The sequence below is a fragment of the Selaginella moellendorffii genome, unplaced genomic scaffold (genome assembly GCF_000143415.4).
Source record: "Selaginella moellendorffii unplaced genomic scaffold, v1.0 SELMOscaffold_73, whole genome shotgun sequence".
Lineage (NCBI taxonomy): Eukaryota > Viridiplantae > Streptophyta > Lycopodiopsida > Selaginellales > Selaginellaceae > Selaginella > Selaginella moellendorffii.
The window spans coordinates 742727-756657 of NW_003314334.1; the positions used below are offsets into that span (position 1 = coordinate 742727).

Consider the following 13931-nt stretch of genomic DNA (forward strand, 5'->3'; position numbering starts at 1 on the left):
TTTTTCTATCACAGGTTGATAGAAAATCTCTGGAAGATCATCGCTCAAGCGAAGTTCTATACATTGTCCAGCATTGACAAGGTTTGAAAGTAGTATTTGATCGTTCTTGTGTGAGTGAGAGCCGTGGTCAAACTTTAGGATCATTATGGCGAACGAGGAGAAGGTGTGTGTCACCGGCGCTTCTGGCTTCCTGGCATCTTGGCTCGTGAAGCGGCTATTGGAGGAGGGATATCACGTCGTCGGGACTGTGCGCGATCCAGGTACATAGAAACGAGAAGAAACATAGTCTAATTCTCTTGTTTGTGGTACTAGACGATGCGAGCGAGACTTCCCACCTGTGGGAGCTTCCAGTAGAGGCTGGAGCTCAAGAAGGCCGACCTTGTCACGCAAGGGGCCTTTGACGATATTGTTCAAGGCTGCGATGGAGTATTCCATGTCGCGGCTGCCATGACTATCAGCTACAAGGAGGATCCACAGGTAACTTTGCTTGACTCCTTCGATTCGGTCTAACCTTGTATCACTTTTACTGGTTGTTTTTGCTTTCGGTTCTTCTTCCAGGCCGAGATTGTTGATCCATGCTTGCTTGGAACTCTAAAGGTGCTCAATGCCTGCAAGAGATCCACGACAGTCAAGCGAGTGGTGTGCACGTCAGCCGTGGCTGCTGTTCGCGTGAGGAACGACTTCAAGCCCGATGACGTCTTGGATGAATCGGTGTGGAGCTCTTTTGTCGAGTCAAAGCTTAATACAATTTACAATTACAGCCAATCCTCTAGCAAGAAGGACGTTGTGAACCGGCTTCGTGGCTTGCTGACGATTATGGATTTGGAGATCTAGGAAGACTCAGTTGCCATCCTCACTAGATTCTCTATTTTTCCAATATCGATTTCTTCGGTCTAACTTGCCCAAATCCCATGATCTCAGGAGACAAACCCCGGACCAAGAAAAATTAAACAATGGAGCGAAGTCAGCAAGACCAAGATCAAACAGAGGTAATGCAATTATGCAATTATGCAAAGACAAAGTTGATGCATCCAGCAAACTCAATCAAACGCATAAAGAAAGTAGACCAGACAATCGGGACGAATTTGGCATTGAAGACGTGCGAGTTCTGGTTTGAATGGGTGATTGAGGGTAAATTCCCCAGAATGTCTTGTAAATGCAGAGAAAGATATTCTACTCTTGCACTTCTATCTTCTTTGTTTTTTATTGGAAGCTTGACTGATTCAAGGTGCTCGTGTTATTTCCATAGCACTTTATTGGAAGTAAACTATCAAACTCAAGTTAAGAGGCCTTTGCGTTCCAGGCTCTCAACGCAATCGTCGAACATTTGCTCCAGCGACTTGAATTGGATCCCAAGGTCGTCCTGAAGCTTTCTGGAGCTGAATCCCTTGAAATTTGCCGGCGACCGGACCTTAATCCTGAGGTGAGCTTGAGCAACGTCGTCGAGATGGACGTATCCAGCGTGATCTATCCACTGCTTGGCTCCTGCAATGAGTTTGGAATCTCAAAAACGTCCCGTTTTTTTTCTTCCGATATAGAAAGGCTTGCCTTGGAGCGCGGTGGCCCTGGACGAGAGAAGTTCTCCAGCGATTAAGCTGGGAGCGATTGTGATCACATCTATGCCACTTTCTTTCCCAAACTCGAGTGCTGCTTGCTCGGATAGAGTCTTTCCCAGACCATACCACATCTAAACTTCAAAAACTTTTTAAGAGTTGGTCCTTTGGAAATAAGACTGATTCTCATGGCAGCACAAGAAAATAAAGAACCAAGATCGCGACCTAGCATGCGCGGATTCCTGATGACGATCGGCTATGATCCTGCGCAAATGGGCAAGAAAAGCCACATGATTGTTATCCGAACATGCAGTCTGATTATTCTTTTATCACCTATCAGTACTAGTTTATCCATTACCCGCTTCAGCCGCAGAGGAGAGTTGCTTCTCTTTCCATGATGATCCAGTAATGGCTCGTCAGTCTGAGGGATCATCTGTGGTAAGTGATCTAGTGGTACATTAGATTGTTGTTGTTTTTTTCTTTTTTTCTTTTTCTTCAGCTGGTCTAGCATTGTGAATAGAGAGGCTGGCATTGTCAATATAGTGAGTTGAGATTTTTTGTACCATAACGGTTGCTTTTCTTATGTGAGGAGGATGTGCAGCAGGAGTGTTGGCTACACGCAAGGAAGAGTAGATAGCTTAGCTCATTTCTTTTTTGATCCAGGTAGCACGGCCCTTGTGCTGGCTAGCAAAATAGCAAGCACCATAGTCATGATTGAAGCACTATAGGTCTGTCTCCACTGATTCTCCAGCTTTGCCAGCTTCAGCAGGAGAAAATGGAGGTGGAGCGCTAATTAAAAAATTAATTACAAAACCATATTAATAAAACAAACGCATAAAGCTTAAGCAACCCATATGAAAACACACCCAATTGGCAAGCTTAGGCTCAATGTTACAATATATATGTATAAGGTGATTGGTGGATATCCTATGATTTCTTTATGCGAGCGAGGTTGCATATTTTGTGTAGACGATGCCACAATGGTAGAAGATCAACTTTGATCTAGTGTTTTTTGTTAAGTGTTACTAAATTAGACTTAACATTTGTATTTTACTGCACAAGCATAAAGAAGGAATAAGTGTCTATTTAACTCAACATACTTGGCTTAGTTTGTTAATTTTATGTTACTCTATTTTTCATTAGCTTAACAAAAATCCCCTCCACCTGCAAACCCATGATTTGGAAAAAGCCATCGTTTGCAGCCAAGAAAACAAAGTGCTTTTATGAACCACCTCATTATAGATGATTTTCCTTCACAAGCATGTGCTGTTGTAAACAAAATGATAAACCATGAGTGATTTGAGATGTATATGCTTGCTAATGAGTAATTTCTATACAAATAATAAAGCAGTCTAAGCTATGAAAATTTGATATTATAGATTTGTAATTTATGCATAGATTTATATTTTTGAAACTTGATTATTTCTAGTGACAATTCCAGTTAATTGTAATTTTATAGATTAGTAATGTTTACATGTAGATAAGTGTACAGACAAGAGCTTCTAAAGTAATTCTAATAGCAAGCATCTTGCTCCCAAGAAAAAAGTCTGATTTAGCTTATAAGCCCAGAAAAGGTTTTGCCCTGTTTGATTATATTAATTATTTATTGTTGCCCTTCAAACGTGTTTTGGAAAATAACAGTAAAATAGCGGAACTTATTAAGTTATTTGATTTGTGGAAGTGAGATTTTTGCGTTTGAACCGCAGTGGATCATAAAGTTGGAGGTGGACATTCCGATCCGGCCGCTAACAGCTCTTGTTAGTCTAACCAGACGCGCTCTTACTGGCTTAACTAACCAGACGCTCAAAACCATGAGATTTTTACTTGTATGTTTTTCTCGTTCTCTCTTCTTCCTGTGAGAATGCTGGTGAAATGCGTTCCGAGCCAAAGATTCCTAGCTTTCCTGAAGAGCCCAAGAGTCCCCATTTTCTGCTCCACGAATCAAAGAGGTGTGGTTTTGGTTTTTGGTGCTAAGTTCTCTCTTTTCACCCGTATCTGGTCTCTAGGAACCAGATACGCTGGAGAAGATTCATTTGAGTGCTTTGCTTCTGGTGTTACCCGGTTTACCAATTTTGTTTCTCAAGCTATACAACTCGACTTACGTTTTTCTTTGACAGGCTTCACGTCTCTGCCCAAGCCCTTGAGCGAGTTTAGCCGGGATCTTGCGGAGGCAGTCAGGTGAAACGATTTGTTGAGGACGACTGGAAGTTGAGCGGCTCTTTCTTTACGGAGACGAGGCAGCTGAGAAGCATCGAGTTGTAAAAGACAGGGCTCCGTCAGAAGGCGCAATTGCAAACTTCCGAGTCTTCATCATGGGTGCTTCTTTGGCATTTGTATGGAAACGGTAGCATCGCTTCTTACGTTTCAACGGGACTGACTTTATTGCTTTTTGAAAGCGCAGTCCGGCTTTACAAGAAACGATGAGACTGCTCAAACTTGTCTTCGTCTTGTCTCGAGAGTCTGGCGTCCAAGGAATTGGATTTAGAAAAGAAGGTAAAACTCTTGCATGGAGTATATCCGTGTCTACAAATGTTATCACTACAGGAAGGCGGGCCTATGCACTCAGAAGCTCGTTCGATAACACGGGCTATCAAAAACATATCGGAACTCACTATGTTCGACATTTGGATTCTGATGCTCCAACTCCAGGTTGCATCCCGAAGATCAGGTACTACGCTCTTACGGGTCCTCTTCTTACGTGTATCGTATTTATCGCAGAAACTGGAACATAATCTTTTAGAGATGTGCGGAATCTAGCTGGAAGAAACGCAAAGGCGCAGGACCTGTGTCCAACAGGGATTGCTCTTCGTTGCTCAGGTACATGAAACAAATGTTTCTAGACATCTTAAGCAAGCAGTGTTCTAAAACTTTCTTCGTTTTTCTTGTGATACTAGAGGAGAGAAGCCAACTTCAAAACAAGATAAAGCACTCGCGCTGCTCAAATCCAAGCTCCTGGTGATTCTCGAGCAAAAACCAGTTGCTTATTTTCTTGAATTAATGACACAGCTATCTTTCATTATCAGGCGTGGAGAGCTGGCTGCATGACTGCTCATTCAACGAGCGCGCTTTAGACGCTACAGAGCTTGATGGAGGAAGGAGGATATAGAAGTGGGCTTGCTTTTGTGCTTCCGAGGTATGGACTTGAACTTGTGTTTGTGTTTCCAAACAAGGTGTTCCAGAAAATAGGGTCAAGTGAAGGGGAGAGATACGAGAGTCCCGTTAAGGTACTTTGTGATAAACTTTTGACTAGCTCGTGATTTCTTTTTCTACAAAACAGATACCTTGCATGATTGTATCCAAGAAAGGGGATGCCCGAGAAAAGCTGCTAGAGACTGTCAACGAGTTCCCTCCAACAATGTTAATACTGGGAAGCCGAGGCCTCGGAATGGTGAAAAGGATCGCCAAAAAGCTCTAGTTTCCATTCCTTGTAGTTAGGAAATCCATAGCTAGAGATGTTTTCTTGGAAATTTTTTGTATGGATAATGATAGGATGGGCTCTTTGTTTTCAATCAAACCGTGGATTTAGACAGGACGTTCCTGGGAAGCGTGAGTGGCTATGCTGCACAGCACGCTGAATGCCCTGTGCTTATTGTCAAGCTTCCACCCGTAAGATTTTATGTGTTTCAAATGCCTTTTTTCTCTTTTTCTTTTGAGGGACCTATAAGCGGTGCGTTCTTCAGTCGGCACTTTCTTAAGTTTACCCTCAGAAAGAAAATCGATTCGCTTGTTCAGGACCAAAATTCTCAACAAACTATTGTTTGAAAAAAGCTCTAGAAACTGTTCAAGTGTCGCTTTGAGGATCCGAAAACACAGAATTGGTGCTAATCGTTGGCACAAGTTTAGGCTTATTCCTTCTTTTCCTTAAGTTGTAGTATAGTGTGACGCGGACAACTGGGGTTCGATCCCCTGCAACTGCGCTTGTCAGGAAAGTGTGAATTAAAGAAGACGATCGGGAACATTGTAGCTCAAAGTGCTTAATTCGTTCAATTGCTCATTGGATTGCAATATATCTTTTGTTCATTAACACCACAACAGCAATATAGTCCACAACGCAGACCATCCTATTTCCCTAGACGTCTACACAAGGTATGCAACCTGGCTCGCATAAAGAAACTATAGGATGTCCACCAATCACTTCACATATATTGTTGTGATCATCCCCTGGGCGCCTGCAAACCTATGATTTGGAAAAGAAAACAAGGTGCTTCTATGAACTACCTCATTATGGCTGATCTTCCTTCACAAGAATGTGCTGTTGCAGACAAAATGATAAACCATATTTGAGACATATATGCTTGCTAATGTACTCCAATAAAAATACTAACCAGCATACAATGTAAGAGAGTAATAATAACTCTAATAATAATTGGAAAAACACATTAGCATAATGAAACAGTCTAAGTTGATATTCCAACTCTAAACCCTAAACTCTCTCTCTCTCTCTCTCTCTCTCTCTCTCTCTCTCTCTCTCTCTCTCTCTCTCTCTCTCTCTCTCTCTTGTGTATGACTGGCAAAGTCGTAATGTCACCGCAGAAGTCTATGCTGCTATATATTAAAAAATCCACACTCTCTGAATACTCGCATTATCTGTGGTGGCACATGAATTCTAGTTTCAACCAGCCCAAAGTTCTCTTGATCACTTTAATATTACAAACTTAATTGGAAACATTTGCTACTCTCCCACTGTTTCTTTTGTTCATCAGAACTCGTCCTAACATTTCCCCCACTAACACCACAACAACAATAGAGTCCATGACACACACCATCCTATTTCCCCACCTCCAGTCTGGATATAAATGTTTACACACAAAAGTGATAGGTATGCAACTTGGCACACAAAGAGAACCTATAGGATATGTACCAATTACTTCACATATAACATTGTCATCTTCCCTCAGACAGTCGGCAAATCCATGATTTGGAAAAAGCCATCTTTTCCAACTAATAAAACAGGGTGTTTCCATGAACCATCTCATTACAGCTGATGTTCCTGCACAAGAATGTGCTATTGCAGACAAAACTTGCCAAATAATAAACCAGGAGCGATTAGAGACATATGTGCTGGCTAATGCACTAGCTGCTCCAATAAAAATACTAACCAGCATAGAGCACCTGTAGTGGAAGAGAGTAACGATTCCAATAATAACTGTAAAATCAGTTTAGCAATAGCATTTTATACAACTGTTCTAATATTACCTCCAATAATATAGCCTACTGATAGAAATATATATACATGACGAGTGAAGCAAACAAGTTGCCAATATCTTATGGCAGAGTATTTTGGCCCAATTTTTGCATAGGCCACGTAATATGATGTAAAACCCCAATGGTAGCTAGGGCTTAGTGCATTGCAGTCTCTTTGACAATAAAGAACACCATTTGGGCAATTCCACTTTGGAGGATAAAATGTGATATAGATGGTGAAAACATAAAAACTAATTGCCCAAGTCATAATAATTGAAACAGGTAAGAAGAACCACCACAATGGAACACTCGTACTAGTAATCTCCATACCCAACCTATCAAGCCCTAATATGTAATCCTATAAATAACAAGAAAAGGATGTGGATGATGAGGCTGAGAGCTATTCGCTTTGATCATGGATTCACCTCGAGTTTATTGTGTTCCATCAGGCACTTGTCAGTACGAGGTCAATGGTGTTGGAATCAATGTGAGCGAGCCAGGTACTGCTTTGTACTTCCTCAAAGAGTAAAGGCATAAACGTTTTGGCTTCTTTCTGCAGTCACACATACAACACGGATTTTCCGAAGCGGTTGGTCTCCAAGATGTGATGATACTTGAAAGAGAACTTTGCTTTCCTGTACGTAGAGATTGTGGAGGCTTTGTTAGAGGTGGTGAGCCATCTTTGCAGGTCACTGGTTGACACTACCAGGAAATGCTAGAGGATGGATGCATCCTCCAGTCACCATTTGATGGATGTTAGTGCAGGTAAAAGAATTATTGCTAGAAACTCTTATAACTTTCTTGTGTCTTTGTTGATAATTCAGACACTGGACATCTGCATTTGCTGGATACGATTGCTTTGAGAATTACTTGCGAGTGGAGACATGTTAGTTGTTCTCTTATTCTTGTTTGTCTTGCTAGCTCTCAGCTCAGACTTGCCTAAGAGCATTGGCATACATGGAGCTCAAGCATTTCGTCCTACAGTCTTGGCATCAAAGGCTCGTCCATGGGGCTTGTCAAGTCTTTGATGTTTTTCTGCGCGGTTGGACACCTAATAGTGCAGAAAGCTTCATTGTACTTCGGAATTGCTCGCAGCCGTGGCATTGAAGACACCTCGTCTAGCCAGCTTTCAATCACTTGCATAGACAAAAAAACTAGAGTGCATTTAGCAAGAAAAAAACATACAAGAAGAGCTGCTTTCTATCTTCTATTTCTTGCGAAAGAAGGCAACGAAGAAAGCTACATTTGCAAACCCAGTTGTAACGGCTCCCGTGAGATGGGCGTAGTCCGTCTCCCAATGGGAGAAAATTCCCCACAGCAAAGCTGACACAAGAGAAAACAGTGAGAACCCGAAGTACAGAAATGACCGTGGGAAACCAAGCCGAAGAACTCCACGCAGGCCAAGAGGAAAGGCTGATGCTACGACGTAGATTCCCGCTGTGACCCAGATGCGTGGCGGCTGGTGCTGAAACGCGAGCGAAAACCCAGGAGACGCAAGACTGAGCACCATCGAAGAACACAGTATCGCGACTCCTCGTCCCCGTCCAGCAGGCAGCTTGGCAATCACCGTAAGCAGCCCAAACACACAGAAGAAACCTGAGAATGCAGCGACGAAGGCCGACATGATAGCCAAGTGGTGGTAGTCTATGCGATCCCTGTTCCACTTCTCCACCATAGCAACCGCGTTGAGGGTGGAAAGTGCCAGGAGAGCCAAGAGAGGGGACAACGACCTCAGCATATCGTCACCTGAAGATCCTCGAGCTTGAGCATCACCTGCCTGGGCATTGCCGCCAGTAGCAGCAAGTAGCACAGCACCAGCTCCCGCAAGTGGCACAGCAGCAGCCACACCAGGGTCTCCCTCATGAGCCATCACACCAGCATCTCCCTCAGCAGGTGTGTCTCCCATGGACACGCTATCTCCTCCCTGAGCCGTCTCAACAATCTTGTCTCCCGTGGCACATCTCCCTCCGTCACAATGATCCCCGTGAAATCTTCACCTGGATGGACATCTCCTTCACCCTCGCACTCGTCCTGTGCACCAGTGTCTCGCTCACCTGCAGCAGCGTTTCCCTCAGTTGGACCAGCAGCAGCGTCTTGCTCCGGCATATCCACAACGATGTTGGTAGCGTCTCCCTCCGGCATGGCAGCGGCGGCTCCCTCCAGCACATTTGCAACACCAGCGTCTTCCTCCGGCATGCCACCGGCGTCTCCCTCCAGCACATTTGCAACGCCAGCGTCTCCCACATCCACAAAGATCCTAGTCGCCTCTTGGCCACCAATTTGAGCCGCGCCATCGCCCAGAACACCACCGCGCGCTGGATCCACGCCCAGAACACCACCGCGCGCTGGATCCACTCCATGGCAAAACGCTGCTAGCGCTATCGAAGCCACTAGAGAAGACAGCATTGACAAAAATCCTAGCCAGAAGATTCGTGATTTGGTGATCTCCTCGGCAGGAATCGCGTCTGTAGGAACCTTGTGTGCCTGATGCTGGAACGGATCCAAGAATGCTGGCACTGGCGGTGTGGGGAAGTATATCTTGCTCCAGAGGATCCAGACCACGAGCCCAAATGCAATCACGCCCACAGCTCCAAGCCGACCGCGTCTTGCTCCCCGCAGCTCCAGACCGCGTCTTGCTCCTCGCAGCTCCATTAGGTCTTGGAGAATGGCACAAGATCTTCGCGTTTAAGAACACACACCCTCATATGTCCTAGAACCGACCAAGATCTCAAAAAAGAATAAGAGCGTCCTTCTTTGATATCTTGGAGTGGCTTCGTAGAAAAGAATGTAGCTTTTTGCTCAGGCTTTCACAAATCCAGTGGCTTTCTCCGGCCTCCAGCCTCCATTCTGTGCACATCTATGAAGCTTGTGGAAAATGTGACAATACCTCTAGTTGCGCTGAAACAGTCCCTGCGAGCTCCCGACTGAACAGATTGTCACGAATCTGTACAAGGAATTGTCATGACACGCCTACCTGAATGATCGCAATCGCACCAGAAGTTCTGGAACGCAGCAAGCTCTCTTCTATTGCAGGAAATGATCTAAGAAGAAGAACAAGATGCAAGAACAGTGCTGGGATTAAATAAGCACAAACTTTGAGGCAGCAGACTGACCAGATCTCGAGAACCTTAAAAGAAAGCCTGATAGTCCTCAGGCAGAAGTACAGTTTCGTAAGTCTACTACTTCTTTAAGCTCTGAAAGATGTCCAGAAAGTAGTGACGTTAGTGACCAAGAACGACAAGGAAATCAACAGCAGTATTTCATTATCAACGATATACCTGTGTTTGTCAAGAGAGCACGCAACTGTATCCGAATCTGGTAGACCTGCTCGAGAAGTAAAGTCCATTTAGTGCACAGAATGTCCTGTCTGTAAGTTCCACTCTCTCTGTATCTTCAGCTTTCAATTAACGGATGTTTTGAGTTCACGAGACTTCTCAAAGAAACTAGAAAAGCATCACATTACCAAATAGCCGTAACGGACGTAGCATGGCATTCCTGAGGAAAACCATCTCACTGAGGTTAGATTGATTTAGACAAACAAAGATACTATGTACCTGTCGTTCTGCCGTGCTCCATCATATGCACGTAAAGATCCGCACCAGCTAGATTAGAGGCATAAGGACGAGGAGCTCCATGAGTATTTCCGCGGTACTTTCCTGCAGGAATGTGGAAAAAGCGCATTCAGCCTCATTAGCGCCTGGACCAAACTATGTAGATCATGAAACAACACTTACACCAAATTGCTTCCCAAACCTGAAATACATCCTGAGAAACATACCTCTAGCTGACTGCCGCTAAACAGTCCCTGAAGAGCTCCCGACGCAACCAGTCAGGATTATCACTTGCTGTCATTTCAAGACCGGAAGCCAGCCACGAATCTGAAACGAAGCTCCAGAGCAAGAAATTGCAATTTAAACCTGACGCACCTCCATGCATCGTAGCACAAGTTCTGGAAAGCAGCAACGACGGCAAATAAATCACGAATGGAGCATCCCGGCGTACACCATCCGAGTGAATAGAAAACGCATCCATTCGAAAAACTTCAGGATGAAAATGTGGAAGTTCTCCTGCAACAAAAGGAAAAAGAGAAGAAATTAATCCTGATGTCCAGGGCGAAAAGTAAACCTTCAATGACAAAAATCCACCATCACTTGTTACAAGTGATTCAATGCCTTCCCCTTCAAGAGCCGCACATTTGAGCTCTATATCCAGTAACATATTGTTCTGAGGATTGACAGCCACATTCACCTGTTTCACTCAAGTCGTAAGGTTACAAAAAACGCCAGATAGAAGTTCTCTTTACCGTTAAGTTGCGTTGAATGGAAGCCAACTCTCCCGAGCAAAAATGCAATGCGCTGTTCGGAGCAGTGCAAACTGTAGGATCTGGAGCAAATCAAGGATCCGATGATCTCCATAAAACGACAGTGGAAAATAGTTCCACGGATTGGAAGGCCTCATCGTTGGTGAGAAGCCACTTTCATTCGCTACCTGAAAACGAAAATGTGAAAACAAAATAGGAAGAAGCAAAATAAGATAGCTTACTGTGAAGAAAAGCAGTAGCTGTGTCAAGAGCTTGTTTTGCAGTAGCAAAGGACCTTGCTCTTTCTTCAGGTGAAATGCAGTTCTCAATTGTTGATAGCCAGCTTCGATAATGTGCGTCACAAGAAACGTATTCTTGCTGAAAAAACGAAGTCCCGGGAAAAAAAAAACAAAAAAAAAAAAACAGGCAGCAACGTTCTTTTTTTTAATGGCTCTGCTTTTTCCTTCCGAAATCTCAACACTGCACCATAGCGGCGTTAGCGAGATCTCTCGGAAAACCAAACGCTGTTGGAATTCTGCCATACAACGGGAGGCTGCCGCAGCTCCATCATATCCACGTAAAGATCTGAGAGGGATGAGGGCCAACGAGCTCTTCCTTGTGTTGCGTGAATACAAACCTCACGTACCTAAAAGAATAACATAAACAATAAGTGGAAGTGAAATCGATCATACGTGCTCAGGATTCAATCTCCAGCCAATTCAAGCCTGTCCCCGTATTGTCCTTCAATCCTTCCGCAGAACCAGATGTGCGGCGAAACGAATCATTTGAGGATGCCTGTGTGGCCCTGAGAGAAACTCAGCTTAACGCACAATGATCAAAGCCTACGTACTTGACGTTAGAACTGTCGTCTACATTTCCAGTACCGCTGCCATATCAGAGACCACGAGGTGCATCTGTCCAACACAACAGCTGCGTCTCACAACCAGATTCCCAAGTCATGATGAGACAAAATGTGTACCCAGAGTAGAGCTTTTGAAACAAGTTGATAAAATCACAAGGCAACAGGCTCGGCACAAGTGGAAGATAAATCGATCGCGCTTAAAAGATGGCGGTGAGAAAGCTCTCCATGACCTTACAAGAGCGAACACGTTGGCTTTTTTTCAGATTAGAATCACAGCACAATACCTCGCAGTTGGCGTCAACACACGTGGTTTACATTGCAGCAAAAACGGGACTCTCGTATCTCCCCCCCTTCACTTGACGCTATTTTCTGGAACACCTTGTTTGGAAACTCAAACACAAGTTCAAGCCCATACCTCGGAAGCACAAAAGCAAGCCCATTTCCGTATCCTCCCTCCATCAAGCCCTGTAGCGTCTAAAGGAATGAGCAGTCATGCAGCCAGCTCTCCACGCCTGATAGTGCAAGATAGCTGTGTCATTAATTCAAGAAAATAAGAAACTGGTTTTTGCTCGAGAATCACCAGGAGCTTGGATTTGAGCAGCGCGAGTGCTTTATCTTGTTTTGAAGTTGGCTTCTCTACTCTAGTATCACAAGAAAAACAAAGAAAGTTTTAGAACACTGCTTGCTGAAGAAATTCTAGAAACATTTGTTTCATGTACCTGAGCAACGAAGAGTAATCCCTGTTGGACACAGGTCCTGCACTTCTGCGTTTCTTCCAGCTCGGATGAGATTCCGCACATCTCTAAAAGATTATGTTCCAGTTTCTGCGACAAATACGATACACGTAAGAAGACCCGTAAGAGCGTAGTACCTGATCTTCGGGATGCAACCTGGAGTTGGAGCATCAAGATCCAAATGTCGAACATAGTGAGTTCCGATATTTTTTTTGATAGCCCGTGTTATCGCACGAGCCTAGCTTCTGAGGGTATAGGCCCGCCTTCCTGTAGCGATAACATTTGTAGACACGAATATACTCCATGCAAGAGTTTTACCTTTTTTTCTAAATCCAATTCCTTGGACGCCAAACTCTCGAGACAAGACAAAGACAAGTCTGATCGTTTCCTGTAAACCCGGACTGCGCTTTCAAAAAACAATAAAGTCAGTCCCACTGAAACGTAATAAGCGATGCTACCTTTTCCATACAAATGCCAATGAAAAACCCATGATGAAGACTCGGAAGTTTGCAATTGAGCCTTCTGACGTAGCCCTGTCTTTTACAGCTCGATGGCTGCCTCGTCTCTGTAAAGAAAAAGCCGCTAAACTTCCAGTCGTCCTCAACAAATCGTTTCATTTCCGCTAGATCCCGGCCAAACTCGCTCAAGAGCTCGGGCAGAGACGTGATGCCTGTCAAAGAAAAACATAAGCCGAGTTGTATGGCTTGAGAAACAAAAGTGGTAAACCGGGTAGCCACGTACCCACGCCAGAAGCAAAGCGCTCAAATGAATCTTATCTGGTTCCTAGAGACCAGATACGGGTGAAAAGAGAGAACTTAGCACCAAAAACCAAAACCACACCTCTTTGATTCGTGGAGCAGCAAATGGGGACTCTTGGGCTCTTCAGAAAAGCTAGGAATCTTTGGCTCGGGACGCATTTCACCAGCATTCTCACAGGAAGAAGAGAGAACGAGAAAAACATACCTGTATCGCCGGCAATGCCACCAAAAACCCTCTTTACAAGTAAAAATCTCATGGTTTTGAGCGTCTGGTTAGTTAAGCCAGTAAGAGCGCGTCTGGTTAGGCTAACAAGAGCTGTTAGCGGCCGGATCGGAATGTCCACCTCCAACTTTACGATCCACTGCCGTTCAAACGCACTTCCACAAATCAAATAATTAATAAGTTCCGCTATTTTACTGTTATTTTCCAAAATACGTTTGAAGGGCAACAATAAATAATTTATATAATCAAACAGGGCAAAACATCTTTTCTGGGCTTATAAGCTAAATCAAACTTTTTTCTTGGGATTGGAACTCGGA

The 13931-nt window shown here is 44.1% G+C and overlaps 2 long non-coding RNA genes across 13 annotated transcripts; one reads left to right on the top strand and one right to left on the bottom strand.

Annotated features, from left to right (window-relative positions):
- The first annotated feature begins 4116 nt into the window (after positions 1-4116).
- LOC9648900 lies at positions 4117-4656 on the top strand. The gene is made up of 4 exons (XR_002990384.1): positions 4117-4221; positions 4272-4370; positions 4448-4508; positions 4577-4656. It is a non-coding gene; the product is annotated as an uncharacterized LOC9648900 (long non-coding RNA).
- Positions 4657-9465: 4809 nt separating this feature from the next.
- Positions 9466-13636, bottom strand: LOC9649201. Of its 12 annotated transcripts, XR_002990360.1 has the most exons (21): positions 13474-13636; positions 13375-13416; positions 13092-13303; positions 12952-13034; positions 12771-12900; positions 12619-12723; positions 12480-12540; positions 12315-12411; positions 12184-12268; positions 12017-12129; positions 11888-11951; positions 11730-11842; positions 11280-11683; positions 11041-11225; positions 10664-10985; positions 10472-10615; positions 10292-10393; positions 10016-10232; positions 9851-9931; positions 9712-9778; positions 9466-9661 (listed from the first exon to the last, which is right to left on the bottom strand). It is a non-coding gene; the product is annotated as an uncharacterized LOC9649201 (long non-coding RNA). The 12 variants fall into 12 exon arrangements; XR_002990359.1 differs by lacking the exons at positions 9466-9661; positions 9712-9778 and having other exon boundaries at positions 9847-9931; positions 10664-10804; positions 10863-10985; XR_002990365.1 differs by lacking the exons at positions 9466-9661; positions 9712-9778 and having other exon boundaries at positions 9847-9931; positions 10016-10134; positions 10201-10232.
- Positions 13637-13931: the final 295 nt, after the last annotated feature.